The following is a 23,555-nucleotide window of genomic DNA, read 5'->3' on the forward strand; positions in this document are numbered from 1 at the left end:
TGGGTTTGGGATGGTCTGGGCTGTTCTGCTGGAGCCTGGGCAGAGCCAGGGCTGTGTCACTGTGGGTTAAAGCCCATCCTGCGAGGACCCCCCCTCCGCAGGCCTCATTCCCGCTTCTCCTGCCCATTACCTCCTAAGCATTGTAATAACTCGGGTAAACTGCCGGGACAACAACGCCGTCTGGAGATCCTGCATCTGCCTGCCTTAATCAGCTTCCTCCCTTGAACAGGAATTTAAATAATGAGTCAATTAACGTTCTCAAATGCCAATGAGATGCAGAAGAGGGGGGTGGAGGTGGGAGCAGTGTGAGCTGTTCCAGCACTGGATTTTATGAGGAGTCACACACCGAGCACCCAACTGATTATTTGTCCCACACAGATGTGCCCACCTGGCACTGCTCCTGCTCCCCGTGCCCAGCTCACCGGAAAAGGCCAGAGGGCTGTAAACCTTTCTGCACAGGGCAGCACAGTGTGAGACTTGTCACACACCTGCAGGCAGCCAGGTGGTCTTTCCATAGGGCACGGTAGCTTTGTTTTTTAAAGAGGGCCTTAAAAATGGAAAAGAAAGCCCAGCCTCTGTATCCTCAATTCTGCTTCCGCTCTTGCAGAGGATCATTTAATTCATCCCTGCAAATTGCACAGATTATTTAGGCAAGTGCCTAATCTTTTCTTTGTTGCTTTGACTTGACCTGTGCTCAAACAACACTTCAGCTCTTCTTACCACACTTTGCACTTAACTAAATCAGCACAATAACTTGTGGGATTTCCTTTTTTTCACAAATTAAATGCAGGCTGGTAGGGCTCTGAAGTGATCTGATATATAAAAATGGCTGGAAGGAAAAGAATGGTCCTTAAGTTTTAAGCATTAACATTTCAGTTCCTCCTCTACCTCTCTTCTCCACAAAAATAATTTTGGTTGCTTTTAGTCAGGCAGAGCATTTATGTAATTTGTAATCCTATCTCCAGCAGAACCAGACAGGTAGTGTGGAAAACACGTTTCCTGTGCTCCTCTGACTTGCTGGTTTTGTGCAGTTTATTGCTGTAGCAGTGCCTGATGGGCCAAGTAATGTCCTTAATGTCCCAAATGCCAGAGCTGTGCCACCTACAAACACTACTGGAGCGCTCCATGGCTGGGGGGATTTGCCATCCCAAAAGGAGAGAGGATGGCTGTTTCCCCTGCCTTTGGGGGGAACCTCCCATGGTGGATGAGTCTGTGGTCATCCTCCCTTGTGACAGGAGCAGGAGCTGCATGAGCATCTGGCACACAGGGGTGAGCCACATTTTGATCAGTAATTCCTGTTGACCCCCAAAAGGAGTCTGCTGGTGAGGTGCTGCTAAATCTGAAACGTCCTTCACCCCTGTAATCTGTGTATAGAGACTGCAACTAAAGGCTGTTCTAAGATGCGTAGAGGTAAAGGCCAGGGGATGGAGCTGTGCATCGTGGCTGCTCCAGCAGGTCCCACAAAACCTCCCTTTCAATTATTCCTCTGTTGGTGACTTAGAGAAGCCCAGTGCAGAGTTATTACACCTGACAGCAGCAGCAAAGCATCCAGGTAAATAAAGATCACAGCCTGGTTGAGAAATGAAGTTGGACCTCAGTCAGATCTAATCACGGTTAGCTCACCTAGAAACTTACCTGTCAGCGTGTGCGGGACTCAGATACTTTCCCTCCTCCTGGTGAATTGTGAGCAAGGGTGTGAGGCTCTGGCCAGGGCTTGGATGGGGATTTGCTGCTGCGTGGAGTTGGGGTGGGGTCAGTCCCTTCAGAGGAGTCCCTCCCTGGGTCTGTGGGAGAAACACGAACACGCCAGGGCCTCCAGCACTTGGTCCCAGGTTTATTGGTATCCAGTGGCTTGTGAAAGCACAGACCTTCCCAGCTTCCTCCCTAGTAAGTAACAACCTGTATGTGGAACACATTATCCCTGTCTGTCAGGAGCCCTGCCTAATTGCAATGGGAAATGTAACGTTATCCTTTAACTTCCCATTTACGAAGCAATTTGCAGTGGAAATGGGGACTATGTTATGGCCTTTCAAACAGGAGCTGCAGTGCTGGAAAATGCATGCAATTTAACAACTGACACATCCAATTGTGGGACAGAGGAGGAGCACTGGTTAAATATTCCCTCATTTGCTTGTCCTGTGTATGGAATATGCTGCTGGTTGTTACTGCAGCGTTTGAACTCGTGGGGCAGGTGAAGCCCAGGGTGCCACAGCAGCTCTGCCAGGGAACCTGGTTACAGCAGAGAGAGGCAAATTGCTCCGGCTTGGATATTTGTGTTTGGTCTGAAACATGTTCAAAGCATGCAGGGCTTGTTTCTAGGGTAGAATAGAATTGAATGAAGTCCTGATGAAGGCCAGAGGAGCCAAGCGTGCCCACGCGTTGGTCAGGCTGCCCCAAGGCAGTGAGCTGGGCTGTGTGCTCTGCAGTGGGAACATGGAGCTCCTCTAGGATTTCCAGTGCCGCTTCCTGAGCAGAAAACGCTAAACGGATTTCTGCAGGTAGGCAAAGCAGGGTGCTCTCTCCGGTTCTGGTCAGCAGAGACAGGGGCTGGCCAGCCTGGGAGTCCTGGGAGCATCTGCAGGATAGATGATCTGCTAAAATTTGTGCCTTTGCACTTTGTCCACGCACATTTTCCATCCTGCTCAGTATTTCCCATTAAAGGAATTGGCCATTAGAGGAGTTGGACATCACTGTGAAGCTGCCAGTGACCGAATATAGTCACATGATGCTTTTCCCTCACCTCTCTGCTTCACCCTCGCGGGGGCTCAGCTTTCACTGCCTCCCCTGCTTATCTCAATCATTTGAGAATGGTTTGAGGCTTTCAGAAATGCACTTTCCATAGCCAGTGGCCAGAGGTGTTATTTCTACGAGGATGGATTTTCTGTCTCTTTTTCCCCTGTGTCTCCATGTGTCATTCCAAGGCAGAGTGAGTGATACACTGTGCTACAGCTCAGTGGATTAGTCACTGACCTTTCGCTGGGGGATTCTCTCCGATGTAGCCTCAGTTCACAGTGGAAGTGCAGCCACTTCCGTGCCCGCAGTGAGTGCAGGAGCCGGCAGACTCCTGATGAGTTTTCGTGTACCCTTTTGGGGATCCCTGCTCTTTATCTATGGCCTTGCATCTGTATTTTAGTAAGTGATGGAGTTGCTGAGGCAGGGTGGGTGCAGGAGGCTGTTGCTGGGATTACAGGGAGCAGTGCTGGGAGAAGAGGGGCTGGATTGGTTATGAGTTGCCGAGCCCTGCTGCTCTGCTCCAGTCATTGGCACTGCACCGTCAGTGCCAGCCCGGAGCACTGGGCTGCATGTGACAGGGTAATTCTCTGCAGCTCCAAGTCCTGCTAGCCAGGGGATCTGAGTCTCTTGAGGAGCAAGGGGTGCACTTCAACACTGTCAGATGCAATCAGAATAACCTGCCTTATCGTGCAGCTTTTCTTTCCTTCATTCAGAGGCTAAAGACAAACCCTTGGAAGGAGCAAACATGAAAGCCACGTTCCTGAGTGCAGGCTTTGGGGGTGTTGCTGTGCTTGTGTGGCTTTTCCATTGTTTTGTCACTGCAAAGGAAGGTGTGAAGAATCCACCTGTTTACCCGAAGGCAACTGAAAAAGTTGGGACAGGTTCCATGTGGGATTTGAAGAGGAGAAAGGAGGGCTGTAGTGAAGAACTTGTTGCCAGAAGGTGGACATCCATCACTAAACTAAACTCATGTGCTTCGGGGTGTCTCTGTTGCTGCGCAGGACAGGCCAGTGCAGGGCTTCACTCCCACAGTCATAGGGCAGGGGGCATGGAATTTGTGTGAACCTGATGGGAAGTGCAGACATGGAGGGTGGGATGGGGCTGGCTTGGGCGGCTGCCTTTTGGAGTGTCACTGTGGTCCTGGAAACCGGAAGCAAACCCAGCAGCATCTGCAGGAGTCTTGAGGAGCAGCTCTCTTGTTTCCTGTTGAAATATAGCATAAACTGGATGCAAACTTCCTGGCCTTCTCTTCAGGATGGTTTGGGAATGATGTGTTCCTGTGGCTGTCCAATCCAATGCATTGTTAATTAGCCATATGTATCCATAGTGACATGTGCAAAAGCTTTTTGCGAATTGAAAATACACCTCTCACTGACTGCCTAAGTCACAGGCGTTTTGCAAATATCTCCCAAAATAATTTCTGAGCATCTCTTCCAAAAGGAAGTTGAGCATGGGATTTTCTCCCTTTGAGGAGGAACTGCTGGCAGTGTGATTTATGGGCTGTGCCTCCTGGAGTCCGGGGATCAGGAACACACTTGAGAGGTGGAAGGACTGGGAGCAGAGGGCAAGCCTGACCATCAGCTGCATTAATGGAGGGCAGTCTGTCATGTCACTAATGATGGCAGTGGTACTTCAGTATGCTGCTGTAGCACCTGTGGCTGGTGCTGAGGGAGGACATGCTCTTTGGTGTGTCAGTGTAACCTCTGTCCCACAGTGCTCTCAGGGTACCTCACTTACCTGACAGCACAAGACTTTCCCCTGAATATTGGTCCTTTTTTCACTGATTTGGGTTGGGGTTTTTGTTACCATTGTGGCTTAGACAACTGTAGGCATTAAAGGGCAATTAAAATTAAAGGCAGGTTCAGCTAGCTGAAGGGGCCTTTGGAAAACTGGAACAAGCAAGAGGAAGCGCTGGGAGTCCCTGTCAGCTGGCAGCAGCACAGACTGCAGAGCCAGGAGTGAATTCCTGTGCTGGCAGAAGAGGTTGCGTGGCATTAGGAACCTGAGTCCTGTGTCCGCCTGTGCCCATGGGCTCACAAGTCCCAGGGGCTGCTGTGCCTTTGGAAAACCTGAAGAGAAGATCCTGGTGCTGGGGGGAAATAGGGCAGCTGGCTTAGCTGCAAAATAGTTACAATGGCAAGTGTATCTCAGGTAAGCTGCTGGCGACCTGCAGGCGCTGGAACTGTCCTTTCTGCGTGGCTTGGGGTACCACATGCCATTCAGTAAGGTCACAGTTGGTGTGCTGGTGACCCACATGCAAGGTGGAGGGTATGGAATGAAGAGGTGACAGTGATGGGGGTCCTGGCTCTCCATGTCCTTGTGTTATCTGCCTCTTGGTAAGCCATTCTATCCACAGTAGTACTAAAGGTACAGATATGCCCACATCTCTTGCTCTCTCTGCACCCCTTGCTGTTTGCCCTATTCAGGAGTTAGTTTTTAAACAGGATAGAACCAGGTACTCCTTTACCTGTTCAAGGAGGACTTCTGGTTAATGGTGCTTTATGGTAAATAATAGTAGATTAATAGCGTTTACCTCAGCAGGCTCAACTTCCTTTTACTACCTGACATTATTTTGGGAGGAGAGCTTAGGTCAGTAACAGGTGAAGAGCGGCTGCCTTAAAGGGAATGGTTTAGAAATCCATCATAGGCCAAAATGGTGGATATGTGAGAAGCTCGCCAAGAGCCAGAGCAGCCTGATGCATCCCTGGCTGGTGAGCTCCAGCTCTGTGTTGTCCCATGCTCCTCTCATGGCTGGTGAGCTCTAGCTCTGTGTCCAACCCTGTCCCCTGGCTGGTGTCAGGAGTTGCTGTTGGGCTGACTGAGAGCACCATCACTGCTGTGCTCAGCTTTGGGCTCTAGGGATGTGCTGATGGCCTGGCTGGATTCAGTTTTAGTGTTCAGCTGAAATCCAAGGGGACAGCCTGGCTCATGCCTTGCTTGCTGTGTTTCCTTTTCTCTGCGGATATCTGTGCGGGCAGGTTTCATGTTGTTTGTCTGCTCCATGCCCCTGAGCTGAGACCTGGGCTCTCCATACCCCCCCTGCCCCCGCTGCTTCCCAAATCAGCCCAGATTTACAGGGGAACTCTCCCAAGCTGAGCTGGGGCTTTTAAGGCTTTACTGTCTCCTTTGGCTGCTTGTCTCCTGTGTGATATGTGGAGGGGCATATAAAGACTGGAGATTAAAAAAGGAAAAAAGTTACCATTTCAGTGTGGGAATAAATCCAGAGGCAAGTGCTGCTGTTGTGTGGGAGGAGGGCAGGGCCAGGTGGGCCACAGGAGCCACAGCACTGAGGGGAGCAGGTCTGCCCTCCCAGCCCTGGGAACGCAGCATTAATGGACCATAAGTGCTCCTGCAATGGCACTGGATCCGTGGCAGCTGTTTGTTCAATGTTTCATGCTTTTAGCCACATCTGCTCCAAATGAGTGTTAATATTGCAGTGGCATCCACTAAGGATGGGCTCTGTCAGCTCTGCTGAGCGTCAGGCTGACCCCGGTGACAAGGAAAGAGCAGTTCAGCCCACAGTGCTCCCTCTCCCTCCACCCTCCGTATCCATCTCGCCTGGCTCTCCTCCATCAGAACGTCTTTCCTCCCCACCAAGGGGGGAAAAGAAAAGGGAAAACTAAGGCAGTGGTTCTCAAGGAGAAAGATTGCATTTATTCCTAGCACCCTGTCCAGCAATGTCAGATAACAGTTTATTCATCCCCTGGCCCCTGTATGACATTGAAGCATATCAACAGTGACAAAAGTATATTGAATAATTATCTTGAAATTAATACATTATCCCAAACTTAAATAAATGTCATCTGATCAATATATCTTGGAATGGAAAGGGAAGAGAATGTGAAGGGCATCGCTTCATTATTCATTAATTTTAGAGTAATGTAGGCAGATGAAATGGTTATTTCAGAGCACTGCTATTATACTCACTGGCATTTTAAATAACTCCCAAGATTTAACAGTATATATTCCCTTGTCGAAGCAGCTTACACTCGTTAACACTGTGGGTTCCAGATTACTCTGCCTGACAGTGCCGGAAAAGACCAGAAATACTGTTCCGACCCAATTCTTTTTGTTTGGTTGGTTTTGTTTTTTTTCTTTTACTCTTCCTGTTTCTTCCATGGTTTAAGAGATCCAGTTCTACCCTCACCAGTACAGCACACACTGGGATCAGTCCAGCTGAAACATCTGGGCACGAATGTTGAATTCCTGGGAATGAGAGATGACCCCATTTCATCCATATGTATGGCTCTGGCTCAAAACCAAGCTGCTGGCTGCAGATTTCTCTCTGAGGAGAAAATGGAAGCAGTCTTGTGCCTCCTGGAATCAGGATCAGTTGTTTGGACTCTGGCTGGCTTTCCCCAGGAGCAGGAGAGGTGACGTCCTCCCATGTGGCCTCACATGGGTCAGATGGGGCTGGTGCTCACTTATGGATATGGCCAGGGACCTGGCTCTGCCCTTTTCCCCTTTCAGGGGCCACTGCAAAGCTGCAGGGACCATCAGGAGCCAGTCCAGGGTGCATATCTGTAGGATTATAACAAAACCAAGAATCCACATTGGCAGCTGCTGTAAAACTGCTGGGCAGAGTTGAGTTGATTAACTGAGGGGTGCCTCAGCTGAGAATCCAGCCTGGTGGAGCATAGTGCCTGTGCTGGCATGTGCAGAGCATAGCCAGGACATGCTTTTGGTTGGAAGTTGTGGGTAATTGGGCACGGCAGGGTTTGGATGATAGGGCCTTAGTGATGTGAGAGGAGAGGCCGCAGGCAGCCCCGAGTCTGTGCTTGACTCAGGCATCTGTGTGTCACAGCTCTGCCAGCCCCAGTCCCCAGTGGGATTCTCCTGGCCACCAAGGCCAGAACGTCACAAAGACCATCTTAGATCAGTGAGACAAAAGCCCCAGCCATGCTGGTGCCTCCTTCCTGCCTTGGTGCTGCTTTCACACTTGCCATGAGCATTCTCCCCTGCTGTGCCCCTTCCTCCCACGTGACGCATGCTGCAGTGCCAGGTGCACACAGGTTGTGTGAAGCTGGAGCAGCTTTGAATCTTGCCCCTACTCTGCCTGGTACCAACAAATGTCCTCTGCTGCGGTGCCCAGGTATGAGCACGGCTCTTAATGGCACCTAAGGAGGTCTGCAGTGGCAAATGAACCAGGCAGCCCCGCTCAGAAATTCTGGGAATGGGTTATCTGTGCCCAGTTCAGACATACTGGAAATGCATTATCCAGTGTTTCAGGCTCACAGCTTGGAGTGGGGCTGGGAGAAGAATACTCTGTCAGTAATTTACGTCACAAATTTAACCTTTTAATCTATTTAGAATAAATCTTCACAAGTGTCCCAGGTGTCACACACCCAGCTACCATTTTGAAGTTACTCAGTGAACTTTTCTGTTTTTCTCCTTCCCTTATCTATGGCTGATTTGTGCAAATTTCCAGGCAAATTCACAACTCAGTATGCTGGAAATTCTAGCTGTTGCTTGGTTTAGGGGAGTCTCCTCTGTGGTTGGTGGTTTATTTGCCCCATGCGGGTCTGCGGAGGGGAATCACCTTGTTCATCCTCCAGCAGAATTAACCCCCTTTTTTTTTCCCCCCTATGGCTTCAGTTGATCTTTGATCTGGCCAACATAAGTATTTTCTCTACCAGGAAATACTAACTATATTTTTCTCTAGGAAAATATTAAAACAGGGTGTAAAGTTGAGAGGTGCCATAGTGTGCGTGCGTGTGCTTGTGCAGGTGTGTGTGTACCTGCAGAGCATTCCAGGGACCTGCATGTGCTGTACTTAGAAGAACTGAGGCATGTTCCTGTGTGTGGAAGGAGGGAAAATTATTCATTTCTGTGGGGAACAGAGTGAGGGGAGTCAGGAAACAATTGCAATGACACAGCAAAGTGGGCCTGAGGTGCTGATAAATTGGGGCCTTTTGGAAACATTGATTGAGACATACATGGAGCGCCTGTGTCACCGAGGCATGCCAGGCCCAAGAGTATGTGGGGCCAATTTGAGTGTGTTTCAGAACAGAATATCCAGGGACAAATAGAGTGAAGAGCAGAGCAGACGAGGCCCAAGAGCAGGATGTGCCCTCTATGTGATTCACAGCTCCGCCGATGCCGTGGTGTGTGTGGAGTGGCAGGCGAGCACCCAGAGCCCTGCTTCCCAAAGCCCTTGCTTTGTCTGGCCCTGCCTGGGAGCTGCAGTCACTGCTGGAACATCTGTGTTTATTTTGCATGACAAACTTGTTCCTGGGCTCTGACAAAACGCGTGCTGGTCTGGGACTGGGGTTTGGGCTCCTCGGCAGGGCTGTGCCATAGTGCGCGGCTGGCCCTGTGCTGCTCTATAATACATATTACATGACTTCATCCATAGTTAATGACAAGTGTACTATATTTTTAATCTTTATAGCTTTATTGTGTGCAAGTGGTTTTAATAATTGGTGCTGCAGGATGGTTACTTCCCAGAATTACCCTGCAAAATTGCTGTGTTTTCAGCCTTCAATCGCACAGGTTGTAAATTATAAACTCGGGTAGTAATAAACTTGGCTCTCTCTCACTGCTCTGAGGAGATGCCAACCTGTAACAACAGCAAAAAGATACATGCTGGCAAAAATTCCATCCTGAAGCTATCCTCATCCTGTGTGCATGGCCTATGGGGGTAAGGCGGCCCTCTGGTAACCCCTCCTTATTCTTTGTGTGACCATGAGCAGGAAAATAGAGAGACAGGGATGGTGGTAAGGAGCAAAGGGGCTTGGGGGCTCCCTGAACCCCCCCACCTCCTCCAAGACGTTCCTCGGTGTCCTACCCACGTGGAGCACGAACACTTCTGCCAGAATTGTGATAAACAAGGCATGTGGTATCCAAATGCCTCTGTTGGTGTCCTGAGCCTGCACATCCCTGAACTGGGGCTCTGGAACCGGGCTGCACACAGCTGGTGCTGGGACTGGAGCCTCATGTCGTGTGGAGTCTCTGCTCATCCCATCCAAGGGCTGGGCTTAGGGTGCTGCCCACCAGCACAGCACTGTAAAGCCTGGGGCAAGCAGAACATTTTTATTTAAGAAAGAGAAAGGAAAGAACACAAAACTGAGTGAAGGTGTTCTGGAGGCTTCCTGCTTCAGCTGGCTTGTTCTGTTTGGCATTTCTCAGTTCTCTGTTGCTGGGCACATCCCCAGCAGAATGATGACAGTGCCTCCCCTTCCCCTGTGCGCTGGGGTGATGAAGGCTGCGTCCCTCCCTCCTGCACCACCGTGGCTCCTGGTTTTCACCCCGGAGAGCCGGGGGCCCAGGTGCTGGGGCAGCCCCCCCAAGCCCCATGCACAGACAGTCCCCAGCATCCCAAGGAACACTGTGAGCACAGCAAACACACAGCGTCTCTCCGGAGGGGCAGTGCTGGGATGGCCTCAGGTAACAGCAGCTCCTTTGATCGGGCTTGTTGCCTTCAGCCTCCAGCTGCCGGCGACGTTCCGCTGCCTCTGAAACCTTGTTCACCCGTGGGCAATATCCACCTGCTGCAGTCCTCGGAGCCAGGCAGAGGATGTGAAACGTGCTGTTTGGAGTGCCTGCAGGAGTTACTGGAATAGCTGATGATCAGCCTGCAGGAAGCTGGGAGTCTGGGGGAGAGTGTCAAGGGCCAGGCAGCACTTCCAGCAACCACACAGCCTGCAGAGCCGAGCAGTCCTCAGCTGAGGACAGGCTCGAGTCCTACCAGCCAGCTCTGCTTTAAAACAACACAAAGACCTCCCTTGAATTACTGGATTTCTTTTATTTTGGCTTGGGATGAAACTCTGTGTCATTGTCAGTGACGTTTTTAAGCCTTACATGGACACAATTAAGTAGTAATAGCTGTAGCAAGACCTAAAGAGACAATTCATAACAAATAGATTACATTATGATTTAAGCTTCTTTCCTTCACCCAGAAACACTGAAGACACACGTTCTTAATAAAACCATGTATCTTTAAGTCCCCAGGTAATAATGGATGCAAACATTTTTCATGAGTTCTCCTGAGCTTTGAGATGGCAACATTTGCTTTTTACCCCTCACTCTGTGTGCGGCTGGTCAACCTCTAATTGCTGGGAAGTGCCTGGCTTTGGGGGTGGCTGTGCATTTCTGGGGTACCCGTCCTCTGTGGGTACAAGTGAATTGGGGAATGTTTATTGTTTGACCAAGGTGCTTCAGCACATGTTTAACTTGTGTCTTTGGGGCTCAGGCATGTGCTGAATGAAAGATTTTTGATCGTGAAATGTTTAAGCACTTTCATGTGGCTTGGCTAACCCTGCACCATCCTTTTGCAGGCATTGCAGTGCCTTGTGGCCCAGCTGTCTCCTCTGGACCTCCGGTGACCCGGCACAGCCACCTTGTGACCTGTCAGGTGACAACCATGAGGCACAGCAGGAGGTGATGGCTAAGGTAGGAGATGTTCCAGTCTTACTTACACATTAAACACATGGAAAAACAGATTAACACCTAAGCACACAAACACACGTTAACACTGACTTGAAGCACACAAACAGATGCAAACACTGTGATTCCAAATGTGTTCCGGGACATCCACCTTTCTTCTCATGGCTGGAACAGAACAGTGATCCTGTTTGAGCAGTGTTGGACTGAAGAAATTAAGGTAAGAGGGAGGGGGTTTAAAAAAAAATAAAGCAGCTTGTTTCTGTGCACGTGCCTTTGTTACCGCCTTTTGGATGCTGTGATTTCCGTTTTACTTTGTGTCTGTTGCCAGTTATGCAGAGCACTGGTTCACTGTGAACACTTGTCACAATGTGTGTAATTTATTACTGATGGTGTCCAGTTTGTTTCAGTTAAGATATTTGTGGGCGAAGGTTTTGTTCGGATGTGTGTTCAAGACCACCTGATTTGATAGAGACTTCGCGCAGGGTTCAATCTGCCCACGCTGCACTTGGCCAAGAGCTGCTCCGCTGAAGGCTTTGAGGGAGTTCTCCTCACTTATTAGTCAGCCAGTCTGAAACAAATAAGATTATCACTACTTTTTGTTGAAATTTAAAACCCTGATATGGCTGTGCTTGATGGAGGGAGAGCAAGTTCAACAGTCCTTGTTTCCAGTGTTCAAGCATTCACTTTCACACAAGGTGGTGTGTGTTTGAACATCAGTGTGTAATGTTGTGTGTGCCTCACTCCCCCGAGACCAGCTGCAGTGCCTGTTTCAACCAGTGCACAGTGTTCCTGGAACTGGGACCTCTTTGTGACATGGGGGGCTTGGACCCCACACCCTGTAGGCTTCTGACAGTCCTTGTGGGTGTGGGGTCTGGGAGAGGAGACCTTGGGAAATGCCTCTTGGGAAAGGCCTGCTGCTGTTACAGAGATGCTGAATCACACAGGAATTGTGCAGGTAAGGCTTGAGGTACCCCAGTGCTGGGCAGGTGTGGGGCAGGGGCACAGCCTGAGCACGGGCTGTTGGGCAGCTGAGTGTGCTGAGCTCAGGGCAGGGCTGGGCTGCCTAAAACAGATGGTGTGTCTCATTTACCTTTTGCAAAAGTATAAAGAGACAGAACTGTACAAGGTCCCTCCTAAAGGGAGGTGTATCAGCTTACCCCAAAATCAGCTGTGAGGTGAATCTCATCTCAAATACTGGGACACCACAAAGCACTGTCCTTAGAAAGCACACTCTTCCTCTGACAGAATGCAAATTAGTTAATAGTTTCCAGCAACCAAAAATGTACTAAAGCATGATTTGAGCAGGAAGGAAGCCACCAGCAGTGCTGCCACCTCTTTGACAGCTCTTCTAATCACCATAGCTTTATCAAGAAGTGTTAAGTTGTATTTTTTTATTGATATTTAAGAATAAATTCTTACAACATCATCTCTATAAAAGGTTCATCACAGACCAAATACCCCTCTAACCTTTTAAGCTTCTACAGTAAAAACTGTCGTCTTTATTTATCTAAGTTTGGGAGAGATACAAATGTAATCATAACCCCCAAGGCAAAATTTTATGGCAGTTTTCAGAACTCCTCTCTATAAAAACTACTCAAAGCTACCAACATAAAAGCTCCCAATAAAATTTGCTTTAGATCCTAGTCATAAAACATGTATTTTTTTCCCTGGTCCTGGAGCTACAGGTGTCCAATTGGCAGCGCTGGTCGCTGCCAGATCCCCTGGCAATGCTGGGCTCCGTGTACCTGCTGGGTCAGGTGGGCAAGGAGGGGCTGCTGTGCCTTGGCTCATCCCAGCACAGCCCGTGGGTGCCTGTGGGAACCTGATGCTGTGGCTGGTGGCAAGCATGGCCACAGGAGATGTGGTTAGACCATGTCTGAAGAAATTCTGGAAGTGAGGGTGATCTTTGGGTATGTAAAGATCTGTACAATAATAACAGGCTGAAGAAGAACATCGCAGGCAGTAATGTAGAACACAGGACTCTGTTACTTGGCTGTTTAAGCGTTGGGGATCTGCACTTGCTTGCAAGACCGGTGGCCTTCCAGGTCTTACTTTGGTGACATAGGAATCCATGCACCAGAAGTTGCTTTTAGAGTAAAGATTCCTTACTGCTATTTATTTCCATGTACAGCGTTAGCAGCAAGTAGAAAACCCTTTATTTACATTTAGCTGAGAAACCTAATCCAGACCTGTGTGCAATGAGGTTGGGCTGGGCTGGGCTGAGCTGGAGGGAGCCAGGCTGGGCTGGGGGGACCCAGGCCGGCCTCGTTCTTGAAATGCAGTGCAGGAATAAATCTCTGCAGGCTTTAGTGGATTCCTGGCAACTGAAGGCTCATGCTTTATCAGCCTACATTAATTTGCTTTTACTGTGCAGGGTGGATTTAACCCCGATACCTCACTCTGGATGGTTTCTGTTCAGAGACCCGAACTTGTTCTTCTGAATTCAATTAGGAGAAAAGCAAACATAGCACAAAGGTGCAGCTGGTAAAGGAGAGCACAGGCAATTCCCAGATGCGAAATAAAAAGCACAGCCGCCTTCTTTGGGGTACGCGCCTCAAAGCATCCCAGAAATGTCATGATAAGTAAGAACAACTTAATGTAAAACTGTGCTTGGACGCAAGTATTTTTCTGAGGCAAAAATACTAGTATGTTGATTTCTAAAGCTGCTTTCTTCAGGGACTGCAGGAGGCTGGAGGTGGCCCAGAAAGCCTCCACGTGGTGGCCCACATCTTTTGTTTGCAGGCCTTGGCCTTGCTTGTCATTCCAAGCACCTGCCACGTGCTCCAACTATTCTGTAGCTGGGAAATATTAAGTGGTTGCTGGTCTCAGCTGATGGTCCTTGTGAGGAGGGTGGGGAGTCCACAGCCCCATCTTTTGGGAAGTTTCCTGCACATGGTACTTCCCAAGGGCTTTTTCCTCCTGACTCTGTGTGCTCTTCTGCAGAGATATCCTTGGGAGCTCTCGGACTGCCAGGAAGAGGCAGTCAGGGAAATCAGGTAGCTCCAATAGCTCCATAATGTGTGTAATAAAAGCCATGATTCATGACAGGGATTTTCTGTTTATCTTAAAGTAGACTTTAATTACAAATCTGCCTTCCCAGTTGTGTGTGATGTCAGGAATTGGCTCTGGGAGCATTCCCAAGCCAGCTGTTAGAGCTGTGTTCCTATCTCCCTGTCTGTGCTCCATTGGAGAGGCTGCTGGGTACTTCCTGTCTGCTGGGTCTGTGATTATTGGTTATTAACTCTGCTTTGTGGGCACTGTCGGACACAGGAACTTCTCCCCAGTGCCTGTCCTGAGTTATCACTTAGCTTAGGGCTGTTGGGTCATTCCTGTGTCCCAGCTAAAAAAAGCTCTATTAAGGGTGTGTTGATGAGAAAGGTTCAGAGAAAGGATGTTTTTTCCTTGTCTGAAGGACCGACAAAATGATACTTTCTCTGGCTGCATGGGCAAAACTACACAGCAGCCACCAGGTCTTCTTTGCCTCCTGTCTTCCTGACAGTCCTGAGGGAGCCCGAAGCACAGCGTATCCCCTGAGTCCTAAATGGCCTTCAACAGCCATGTCCCGATGAAGCCAAGTTTAAAATCTGTACTAAATTAATGAGACTGTTCTTTGTAGTGGCAACCATCCATACACTTCTTCTTATGGCACCTTTTAATTATTGTTACTAATGATAGAGGTTTTGGGTCACTGCTTTCAGAAAGGAGCAAACCAGGAAACTTGTTTCTCCTAGAAACAGGCATTCCAAGCTCTGGAGGCACAGGCTCCGAGGGCACAGCAGATATAGGGGTCTTTGGCCAGTGCAGTATGGGGACCCAGGGCTGCATTGACTCTGCGTTTTGTTGATAAACAGAGCCATTCATTCCCTGTGCCTTTGTACCTATTCCCTCTCACGAGCTCCAAAGGCGTTTTATTTTCCCTCAGTTTTGGCATGGGATCAGCGGGTGGCTCTCCGCCTCTGATCTAAGTAAAATAGTCACGATTTGAGGTGGTGCTGTTCGCATTATTCATTGCTCCTGGCAAAACAAATGTTGATCTTAAAACATGGCCATGAATATTTTGATGAAGTAATGAAACCACCTGCATTTTGGGCAGAGTCAAGGTGCTGGGTGAGGGGCCTGGCAGCTCACAGACCCAGGCGAGGAGGCCCAGTGATGGCAGGTGAGAGTCCATGGTGGCATTCCCAGCCTGGAAGGTGGAGGTGCAGGTGGATTGTCACCATCCTCTATGTCCTGTTCAGCTGCTGCTCCAAGGGAGAGTGGCAAAGTCCCAGCCCCCAGTGCTCCTGGGCAGAAACAGGCCTTTAATGGTTTTGGTTTCTCTTGTGAAATTGAATGTATTTGTAGCAGAGTACGAGGTGGCTGACTCTTGTGGGCATTTATCCTCACAAGATTAGGGAAAGGGAGGAAGAAGCTGTTGGCAGTCTGTGCTTGCACTGAGTGGAGGTTTCTGTGTGAGACTTCTGAAGCTATTGATGGCCTGAGCTCCCCGTATCTCTGCCTTACACGGGGCTGTCAGGCACCTTTTGTGAAGGCTTGACAGCATCATCAATACTGGCATTAGAGCTCCTTGTGCAGCTTATGGGGATGGGATGGGTGTGATGGATATGGAGCCATGTGAGAAATTGGGCAAGGTCACTGCCATTTTTTTCCTGGCTTTCACAGAGGCCCGTGTTTGCTTTCCTCACACAGGGACATGAATTGATTGGTGCTGCTGCAAGTCAGTTGGCGGGATGAGTCAGGAACTCCCAGGGGCTCTGCCGGATGGACGGATCGGGGCGGGTCCAAACGGAGCTCTGGGACTGCTGGAATGCAGGAGCTCATCCCCTCCAAGGCCATGTCTTTGGGATAGACAGTCTGTGCCCATGTGCTCTGTGAGGTAGAATGGTCTGACAAATTGTAGTGCCCACACAGGGCACTGCAGAAATTGGACTGTTCAGTCTGTTCTCTGATCTCCAGTTTCATTTTCCTTTGCTGCTGCTGCCTCTGGCTCTGGGAAGAGAAAGTGATCCTTCCCCAAATGTCTCCCAGTTGGCACCTGGAACCCATGCAGTTCATCCAGATCCTCATACTGCTCTCAGAGGGCTGCACCCGTCCACTCGTGGGGCAGCAAGAGTGGGGAGAGCAACCATACTGCAACTCTCAGAGTCTCTGTGGAGCCCTCACTGCTCCAGCCGGGAAATAATCTGCACCAGACTTGTTTCCTGGCACCAGCCAGCTTCCTTGGTGCCAGCTCCAATGTGTAGGCTGGCACATTGCAGGAACAGGGAATGGGGGGGGGAAGGCGTGGCGAAAGGAGTGGAAACTGTTCTGGCTCCATCACCTCTGCTCTGACGTGCCCTGGCCCCTGACAGCCCTGGCTCCATGGGGTGTAAAAACATCCAGGACAAGGCATCCCTCTTTCCTCTTGGTTTACACCATTTCCTCGTGTTCTCTTTGCTGATGGTCCTTATGGACGCAGAATCCACCACATCCCTGGTTAAATGCAAATTATTCCCATTCTGCCAAGGACGGTTCGTAGCGGAAGTGGGAAGTCGCTTCCACTGAGCTGTCCATGAAATTCCCCCCAAAGCAGCTCCAGTTGGGAAGAGCCAGTTTTATGCAGGTTAGATTTGGCTGTGTTCCTCACACGCCAGTGGAGGTGCAGCAGCGTGTGCAGCTGCCGGAGCCAAGGCTGCCACAGGGACCTGACATGGGCGTGAATCCCCATGCTTGTTTTACGGTAAAGGTCAGCTTGGTGCTGCTCCACGTGTGAAACAGGATTTGCCTTGAGCTGTGTTTTTAGCACCTCTCAAACATTAAGGTGCTGGGGCCATCCTGCAGTAGGACAGTGAGCCTGTGGGAAATGGCCTTTTGCAAAATATTTCCACAAGGTTTTTTAATGCTCCCACTCTTTCCAAATGTGCCCCGGTTGACCTGAGGCACAGGATAGGCAGCAGTTGCAAGGACAGCATTAGAGTGGGACGTTTCTATTGCACCAGAGCTGGGCTGTCTGCTACAGAGAGGAGGTGGGATCCTGCCTTATCCTATTAACTGTGGGACCTTCCACCTGGAGATGAAAGAACAAAAGCCTGGGCAGACAGTTAATTATAGCTTCAGCTTCACAAGCAGAGTTAATGAATTTTAACGTGCCTCAATTAATAACTAATTGGGTTTTGCGCCTCGGCTGTGAGTGGAACTGGAGGGGTGTCCAGGAAAAAAATGGTCCAAAGATGAGAGATTTTAATTGAAATACCGTAGGATTCTTGTATAGGGAAATGGTACCTGGTGTTATTGTACAGTCTGAATGCAGAGGGAAATTAAAGGGGAAGTTGTTTCCAGGAGAAAACAAGTGGCAGCATTACTGTGCCAACAAGACAGAGCATAGTTTTGCTACCTGTAGTGTACAGTTTGGAGAGTCCCCAATTCCTGGCATTACTGTGTCACCTGTAGTGTGCAATTTGGAGAGTCCTCTATTCACAGCATTATTGTGCCACAGGGAAGTGGGTCCTGCAGGCACATCAGGATGTTCCACCTCAGAGTTCCAGGAGTCAGAGAATTTAGGTAGAAAGAAATGATGCATAACATAAATTTTTTTGTTCTCTAGGCTGGAATGTGCCTGGTAGTGCTGTTGGTCTAATGAGATATTTTATGTCGATTTCTGTGGAAAGAGGCTTATTTTTAAGCCTACAGTTAGGAGAATGTCCAGTGTTTTGCTGTGATTAGCGGTAATTCAGGCTCTGGTGGGTGAAAGGAAATGACCAGAGGTAAAGGTAGCAGAGGTTGAATAGTGTTTGCAGTAGTTTAAAAGAGCAATAAATCCTGGAGAGTGCAGAAATAGAGGAACACTCTGCATCTCAAGCAGCAGAAAATTGTTGTCTTTTGAATTTGATGCTCTGAGTGTGAAGGAAGAAAGGAAAATATATCTATATGCCATTTTCTCCTTCAGTACCATTTCAAGGGAATATTTATCAGCAGCCTCAGCCACCAGGCAGGAAAACACCCAGAAGCCAAAGTGCAGCTTTAGTTTGTTTTGTTTTACTCTTTCATTTTTCTGGGTGTATTCAACTCCCCTCAGAGAAAACATGGAGTAATAAGAAAAAGAAAAGAAATTAATTTATTCAATGCAGCATTGTCAGGCACCGACCCTCCACCGATGACTATTTACGCCGGGCTGCTCATCATGCCCGTCACAACTGCTGCACAATAAATAATAAAAGATTAAAACCTTAAACCTGGAAAACTTAGGAAAAAAATATTAGAAAATTTTATTTCGGATTATAAAAATCCATGAATGATTTACTTTAAGGGACAATTTCATTGCTGCCATGTGCAGGAACTAATGATCACGGAGGGCTCCGGATTGGTGAGGAGGCTGCTTGAGAAACATAGTCATGGGTAGGTGATAAAGTCACCTTGCTCCCGCGCTGCCTCACTGTCACCGCAGTGGCTTTCACCATTTGTTACAAGAAAATGATGGGCCATGTACATATTTATACCTGGATGGCAATAACATTGGCAATAACCCTCCCAGAGCAAGCCACCTTGTTTTAGGGAGCCCGGCTCACTTCCCGATGCCAGCAGCCCTCGCCCTGCATGCAGGGAAGTGAATGGAGCTTGGGTGATGGAAGTTTGCAATGGCAACTATTCTTTGTCATGAAGGATGTTGCTTAAACTGGGATCAAGTGTCGAGTGTGCCAGCTTCCCCCCCAGGTGCTCCCATGGCACCCCCTCAGTGAGGAGATGGGTCTGTAATAGCCTTACGGTCCCCTCTGCAGAACAGCGTGTCTCCTGGGATTTGGGTGACTGGAGTGTGCCTGGCTGTGCATTGCCCTCACGTAGAAGTGGATTTGTGCTGGCTGAAGAGCTGGTTCAGCAGCAAACCATTGTCTGAGTTTTATTTTGTGTTTTTAAACACCCACACACACTGTGCAATTAGCTCATTTGTGTCCAGGCTATTGTTGGGCAAAGCTGTCAAATGGAGCACCAATTGATAGTGCCAAAGCCTAGAAAAAATACACTTAAAAGGGAAAGACAGCATAGGGTACAGAAGGGAACTGGCCGTGCTTTGTGGCACAGAGGGAGACGCTTGTGCTGGTTGATGGAGGCACCTGGGAGGTTTAGTAAGCCCCGTTTGGAAAACTTCTGTGTGTGTCCCAGCCTATCATGATCCGGTCATTAAAGTTCTTAGAAATGCCTCTGCCCAAATTAAGATGCAAACAAGACCATATGCCAATATCAATAGTATGGGTTTTATTTGATAGTAAATATGAAAGAGAGAGGAAAAGAGAGAGAGAGAGAGAGAGAAATAGAAGAGAGGTGGGGGGACAGAAAGAGAGTGACAGAGTCTGAGTAAAAAGACTATCACTGCTCCGAGGATCCCACTGGCGTCTTGCTGATCCTCTCCAGCTGGTCTTCCTGGTGGTGAAGATCCCCCAAAGCATAGAATCCCATGGGTTAATATATGCTCAGGCCAGGTGGCAATGTCCAGGTACGTCCCCCGCCGGGGGGTGGGGGGGCAGTCTCTTGCAACAGACTCCAGATCTGTTGTATCCAGTGCAATCCTGTGGTGCAAGGCCTCTGGGGGGGCACTTCAGGGAGTCTTTGATGGATTATGACACACTCTCAGCTGCCTCTCACGTGTAAGTCCCATGGATGTGGCCTGTGGGGTTGGGGGTTCCACAGCTGGGCCAGTTTGTGTTAGGGAGGATGGGTGTTCACTGCCTCTGACCAGAGGCTACACCCAAAACCTCCTCCCCCCTGTCATTTTGTGGGGGGAGTCTGTGTAAACCTGGCTTCTGCGGGCTGTGGTCTCCCCCACCCCAAACTCAGCCAGAGGTTGAGTCTCTTAGCATGGCTTCTGGGTTTGGTTCCCTTGTGGATGCATTCCTTTCCCCCCAGCCTTGTTTGATTTTTCCTAGGCCTGAGTGATTGAAGCATGGGTTTCCATTTATCTAATCTCCAGTCCAAAGTTCCAATCAGGCATCCCTTAGGGAGGGGTGGTCTTTATACAGTTTAAAACTTTATATCAATGTTTGAGGCATGAACTATTTCAGTCTCTGACACAGCCCTCTTTGTTGTCCATGTCTTGCTTCATTTATTCAGTCGAGCATATACTAGTTCTTATTCTTTGCTCCAAATTCAGTCTTTGCCATTTATGTGCCTTGATTTCAGGTATTTGCCGTGTTTTACCCCAGTCTCTCTGTGTCCAACTGTGAAGTTCCTTGTTTTTGGTGACTAATTGGAGTCTGTAGTTCTGGGTAGGGTGCCTTCTTTCCTTTTCTGTAGGCCTCATGCTCAGGAGATTGCTAAAACTTTTCTGATTCTTCACTACCACCTTCTGCTGAGAAACAGTCAGTTTGAAATGGTAGGAAAGAGGTTGTGAACTTGATGCTGCTGTGATAAGCGAGTTCCTTCCATGGGGTGAGGTGACAGCAGATGGAGGTGTTGGGAGACAGTCCTGGTAGCCCACAGGCTCTGGTGCAGCCCAGTTCCAGCTTCCCCTCACCCTTTGAAGTGCATCCAGGCTGGGCAGCGTTTTGGCACCTGCCTGTGGCTGCACAGAAGGGGCTGGGAGCGGAGCCTGCCAAGTCCCGGGCCCTGGAGGAGCTGCCAGCCTGAGTCCCACAGGTCACCAGCCATGCATGCACAGTGCCTGCTCCCTGTGCGTGTCTAGCTCCGTGTCCCGCAGCCCAGCTCCTGGCTGGTGTCCCCGTTCCGCGTGCCTCCTCCCGAGGGGGCTGCAGCCAGAGGACAGCAGCAAGGTCACAGCCGCGGCAAGTTTGTCAGGCAGGGTGCACGAGGGGACCGGGCTGGCTCGGCTCTCCCGAGGCATGGGAGCCTATGTGAGGGAGGTGTCATGGAATGCTGGCTCCTGAGCCCAGAGCAGCAGCGTTTGCACTTGGAGGGGTGTGAAGGGCCACTCGGGAACCTGTGATTTTCTGCGTGGCTCTGGCTGATGCTCCTCACACCTCGGAGATGACCGGGCCACGGGGAGGGCGGGCAGGGGCGATGGGCACAGCCCAGTGGAGCTTGGCTGTCGCACGGAGGGAACCGGAGCAGTGCACCGCGGCCACCGTGCTTGTCACTGGAGCCTGCCAGTGTCCTTGATTCCAGGCCCGGGTCAACACAGGCAGGTTCCTCTTGGGAAGCACGTGCAAATTCTGGGCTGAGGCACAAGGCTGAAGGCATCTCGGAACTGCCATGGGCAGGCATGGCCGCCTTAGGACATGCTGCTACTTAGCTTGAAATGAGCAAAGGAGAGTGGGAGACCCTTCCCTCGGCCTGCTGGCCACACACAAATTGCATACAGGAAGTTTTAAATTTCAGTTGAGAATTGTTTGTGGCACGGCTTGTGTTTCTGCTGGTCTTAATGAATCACTGCTGACTTAATTTATCAGTGTTAAGTGTTTTGTTTGTCATTTGGAAGTTGGATGTGAATGAAGATTTCAAGGCCAGCATTCCGTGTTTTCTCTAAGCAAGTCTCCACATCTGCATTCACAGGGCGTAAACATGCAAGGTCCTTTCATGTGGCCAAGCTGCAAGTGCCATTCGGAGCCAAACCAATATGCAGCATATTTTTGTCCACATTTCTTCTGCTTCACTTCATACCTGCCAAGCATTTCAGGAGAGGCCCTTGGTAAGATCAAACAATTCCTCATGGGCCGCCAAGCATCCTTCCCTGTCAGTTGCTGTCCAAACCCTCCATCCCAGTTCTGTACTCCCCAGAGCCCCCCCAAACCACACACTTTTGGTTACCTGCAGAGCTGACAGCTGAATGCATTGTGTCCCTGTCAGCATAGGGTGGTTTTGTGCTTCTGTTCATCCTTTAAAGCCACTCTTCTCTCACCTGCACTGGTGGCTTTGCCTCACAGTCCCTGGCTGAGTGAGCCGCTGCACGTAGGACACCTCGCACTAGATCAGATAGAGTATCAGTGGCAGAAACGTGCGATTCAGACAAGGCAGTGCTGGTATAAACTGGTTTTGTAATGTATCCCACCACTCTGGTGGAGAAACTCTCACAGGCACTTACTGTAACCACGTCTGATACTCATGTAACTTAGATCCCTTGGGGATTTAAACTGTATTTGACATGAACTGGAGTGAAATGGATTTCCGTTCACCCATACAGACACTTCCAGCAGTTTAACCAGCTCAGTTTCGAAAGTGGTTTTAGGGCATGGGATCTCAGGCACAGCTGGGGGAGATAGAGAAGGTGGGGGAGCTGTGGTGGCTGAGGAGCCCAGAGGTGACAGCCGGTGAAAGGGATGGTACAGGTACCTGGGTGCTCAAGTCCAGCATAGCTGGCAGGTGCTTATCACAGCCCAGTTTTCCTGAGAGGAATTTAGGGCTGTTCCTGCACCCTCAGGTGGGCCAGCACGCTGTGTGCTCAAAGCGCAGCAAATAGGAATATTCTACCTAAAGCACTTTAGGTTCTTTGCGTCGTTACTGTTCTGATACTGAGCAGAGATTTACGAGGTACTCCGAGGTGGTGATTGAATGTATCTGTGCTTCAGGACCTAATCATGTTAGCAGGAATTAAATAGGGGATTTTTAAGAGGAATACCAACTCTCCAGCAGTTGCCACAGTTGTCAGGGATTCTACCAAAACCCACAGCAGAGCTGCATTTATTTCATTTATTTTGATATCCAAGTCTCCTTAGGTAAGGAAATGGGTTAGATAAAATATTTATAGAAGCTGGAGAAAACATGTGCAAGTTCCCCACCCCAAGAAAGATACTGCATTGGATGTAACAAGAATTCCTGGGTTATTCAGTGTTTTACTCCCCTGTCTCATTCCTGCTCTGTGCAGAAAGAATTTCTCCTGTGTACATGTCAGGAGGGTGTCAAGCCAAAAATGCCATCAGTGCCTGTGGGGAGAGAGAGGGCACTGGTCCGCACTTCCCAGCACGGGGAATCCCAGTGAATGGGATTGGGTTAAAGATAGGAATCGCGTTCTGTACCTACTAGCAGGAGGCAGAGCTTTATTGCACATTGATGAATACCCCGAGCTAGAACAGTTTGTAACCCACGAGGAAGGCACTGCCCTTGCTGCTTCTGTTTTCTTCCTGGTATAAAGCGAGTGGGTGACTTAGAGGCCCCACAGAAGACCTGCAGATGTGTGTTTGCCCTGTGGATCTCTCAAATGTGATCTCGGTTTCTATCTAATTTTGGTGGGGTTTTCCTCATGGAATCAGAGCTCAGGTTTGAGGTCAGAGCTCTCCTTCCATTTGTGTCCATGTTGCTGGCTTCCCCAGGGCAGCTCTCCTTCCACAGCCACTTGGAAAGGAGAGAGCCTGAGCTCTGCTGTCTTGCCAGGGCCAAAGAACACATGGGGTGACTGCCAAAGCCAGACATGTGTCACTGTCCCATCTCCTAGCATGTCCCATCCATCCCCCTGCCCCTGGAACAGAAGAAGATGGGAGTGGGGAGCAACGGAGCGTGAACCCCTCCCCAGGAGC

At 49.5% G+C, this 23,555-nt stretch overlaps 1 long non-coding RNA gene across 3 annotated transcripts in view; it reads left to right on the forward strand.

The window, feature by feature from the left end:
• Positions 1–23,555, forward strand: part of LOC116444007 — a 219,130-nt gene that overhangs the window by 152,278 nt on the left and 43,297 nt on the right. For all 3 annotated transcript variants that reach the window (XR_004240148.1, XR_004240146.1, XR_004240147.1), the window contains one exon: positions 11,010–11,124. This is a non-coding gene — a long non-coding RNA (uncharacterized LOC116444007). The remainder of the gene's footprint in view (positions 1–11,009; positions 11,125–23,555) is intronic.

The sequence above is a fragment of the Corvus moneduloides genome, chromosome 5 (genome assembly GCF_009650955.1).
Source record: "Corvus moneduloides isolate bCorMon1 chromosome 5, bCorMon1.pri, whole genome shotgun sequence".
Classification (NCBI taxonomy): Eukaryota; Metazoa; Chordata; class Aves; order Passeriformes; family Corvidae; genus Corvus; species Corvus moneduloides.